Source organism: Mus pahari, chromosome 4 (genome assembly GCF_900095145.1).
Source record: "Mus pahari chromosome 4, PAHARI_EIJ_v1.1, whole genome shotgun sequence".
NCBI lineage: Eukaryota > Metazoa > Chordata > Mammalia > Rodentia > Muridae > Mus > Mus pahari.
The window spans coordinates 121,981,123-121,984,756 of NC_034593.1; positions in this window are offsets into that span (position 1 = coordinate 121,981,123).

Genomic DNA, 3,634 nt, shown 5'->3' on the forward strand with positions numbered 1-3,634 from the left:
TAGCTTGTTGCTTTGATTTGGTTGGTTGGTTGGTTGGTTGGTTTGGGCATTATTCTGCTTCTGAGACTAGGGTTTCCACTCTCCTGGTCGCGGAGAGCCCGTGGTAGAAGTAACTGTGAGTCAAGAATGTTGCTAGCCCTGCACCATGTCTCAAGTCTGCTTGGTGGATAAATAGCCACTCATCCATTAGCCTGGAGGAGTTAAACCCAGCATCAACTGCCATAAGTCATTGTACTGTGGTGTATGAAACCTTGTCAAATCCTTTTTGGAACAAGATGGAAATGTTCTTATTTAGGATACGGTATCCAAGGTAACATTTGATACTTACAGGTGTTGGGTAAGAAGCTCTCTGAAATGCAGGCTCCTACTTAGTCCTGCTTACAGCATGGAACGAATCTTTCCAGATGGCACAACCGCACTAATTTCCCATCACCACAGTTTTTTAATAAGGCTTCGTAAGCTAGACGAGATTCAGGGAATTTTCTTACTAAGAACTGTCTGGGGCTTCAACTCCTACTGAAATAACCACCGTGTGATAGCTTTGAGATAGCCTTTATCATTGATCGGAACCATGTTACCCTAGGTAATTTCTTAATAGCAAAATTACAGATACAGATATAGATTTCCACATTCCTGAAATCATAGAACTAACAGAAAGGAGGTGTTTTAAGTTAAGTATAGTTTGTATTTATAAAACAACCACAGCCGTTGACAACGCAGCCTAACCTGCTGTCACTGTGCACCATGGAGCGAGATGAACCATTCTTACCTGCTATTGTTACAGTGAACTTGGCCTTTAGATGGAGATTGCTATTCAAATAGCAGAAGTATTTTCATATGAGAGTAGTTTAAAAAAACAAAAACCAAAAAACAAAAAACAGAGCTCATTAGAGGGTCAAAGTCCAGGATGCTTAGTCTGTCAACAGTTGTGAAAGGAGACCAGGTTTTTAAGGTGACTCCTCCCTTCCCCACCCCCCACAACCCTATGCTGTGCAGTTCTTTCAAACAACCCTCCCCTTAGTCCTCTGCATCCAGACTTCCCTGGCTACCCCTGCCTGTTGCTGACAATCATCTTTTGAAAGCTCCCTGCAACTACTTTTTCTCTCTGCGAAATCTCTGCCTGTCTTTCAAGATCTATTTTATGAGTTTTGTTCTGGAGTACTCACTGTTTACCCAAAGAAAGAGCTAAGACCCACAGTGATCAGAAAAGGACAAGTGACAAAAGGGAGGGTGTTGCTTAGCCTGGAAAAGGGAAGCTTCAGTAAATGAATGGGAAAGGGATGCTGAGAAATCAAGTGTAATAGGAATTCTGAGAGAGATGCAGAAAGGAGGCAGGCAGAGGGCGAGAGGGAAGGAGACACTGTTCTTGGCTTTGTCATATAAACATGAGCTAGAATGACAAAAAATACAAATTGCCTTATGTGGCTTTTTTTTTTTTTTCATTTTAAAGTTATATTTACATATTTGTTTATATATCAACCACTTGGATGTACATGTAACTTTTATTCATCAGGTATAATTCTCATCTCATTTTTGTTGTTCTTTCTGAAAATGGCTGGCTGGTTCAACTCAGCTGTTCTGGCTCAAAGTCTTCTCCAAGCTGACTGATTCAAATGGGCTTCTTTCACCTTCTTACTGAATTGCTCTTCTTGGCAAAACTGTTTTCAAACTCCAGGAACTGAACTGCACTGACTATGGGGAACTGAACTGAGCTCCACTCAACTGGACTGATTTGCAGTCAACGTAACTCAATGGAACCGATGGGTCTCTCTCGCTGTGCTGTTCTTTTAAATCGCCTCCCATTCTGTCTCTTCTCCTGAGAGCTGGGCATATCTGGCCCATTCTGTCAAATCCTTCTCTGATTCATCACTGGTCTGCCTCTCAATTAGACATCAATTTCAAACATAGCTGCTTCCTTCTACAAACTAACTTCACCTTCATTGTTAGGGTTAAAGGTGTGTCCTAAGGATGTGTCTGTATTCCAGCCAGAGGGACTATAGGTGTGTTGTTGCAACTGGATCACACAGACCTAGAAGGATATGATCCCTTGTCAGAGCAATCAAGTTGCTGTATTAAAATTCCTCTACATTTGGATTTTCCAATGTGCTGAATTTCAATGTCAACTTGAAAAGAATCTGAGGGAAGTCATGTTTTAAAAGCTGTCAATAGGGGCTTGATCCAGATAACTTTCTCAAAGTTCATCCTTGCCTGAGGATTTTTATTTTTTTTCTTACTTCATATTCAGATTAATTTTGGCAAACTAATTTAATTGTATTGAACTCATGAAGTTATTCATGTTGATCTGTAATTGAATAACCTTACAGCCGTAATTATGTGTAACTGAAGACTAATAAGACAAGAGAATCTGAGTGATTAAAGCAGAAGGACTGGGTCTGAAGTGCTTCATGGGTAAGCCACAGATACAAGGCCCTGGATGGAGGAACAAGGTGACACCACACTCACTCCAAAACACGTTCTATCAAAATGAGGCAAGGTCATACCATGTCTGCAGTGATTAGAAAATCTGTTCCAGTACTGAGAGACTGCATTCAGCACCACACTGAGAGACTGCATTCAGCACCACACTGAGAGACTGCATTCAGTACCACACTGAGGCCTCCAGTGTGCTGGGCACAGATCATGCTGAGTACCTTGGAACTTCTCTGGAAACAAGCTTTCTTCACAGATATGCAGAGTTCAGTGCAAAATTCTTGCAATTAAAAAAAAAAACAACAAAATCTTGTTCCACTAGAGAGCACTAATGGCCAAACTCTGATTGCTGAGGTTTTGGTAGATAATGGTACTATTTGAAAATCTCTTTAGTACTCCATCCTCACCATCTCAAAAAGCTTTCTCTGAAGAGACAAAAGTCCTCCTGTGACACGTGATGATGATTACAGCATCTATAATTGAAAAGGGCATCTAAGCTTTATCCACGATGCTATCTCAACAACAACAACAACAACCAGAAGTAGATGGCCACATCATTACAGGGCCTCCCTTTCTTTTATTTTAAATTTCAGCATAGCTCCAAAGGGCTTGGGTGAGGAGAACTGATAAGTATAATGGAGAGAGGGGCATTAGTTCCATCACTCTAGTGTGACTTGGTGTCAGTCAGAATGGTGTTTTGCTTTCTCATTAACCATCATGTGTTCCCCAAGGCTCACAGTTAACCCAAAACACTCAGCTAGACATTGGGTGCTAACAAAATCCAGAGAGTGATACTGGATTGATATGTCACTGTGATTATGGAACCATAAACCTGCTAGGTGAGAACCGTCCTGGTGTGCATTGAATACATAACATTTCTACAACTAACAAAAACAGGTCAGAAACTGAAAAATTTGTTCAACTACAATGAAAGAATTGCAAGGACTCCGTCTTGCCATGGGAGGCAGAGACTGCTGAGAAATGTATATATATTTATTTGACTGCCAGCTTCATCTGAGTCAAAACCAACAAACAGTGAAGAACTAAAACTTCCCGCAGATCAAATGTGTTGGATGTCACATGTTTGGGATTTGGTTGTACCATATACTGACTCACCATCTCCTTGGCTGTATCTTCTCCCTCCTCCACAGCTCACACATACATAATAGTTGGCTCTACACTTCCTCCTCAAATCTGTTCCGTC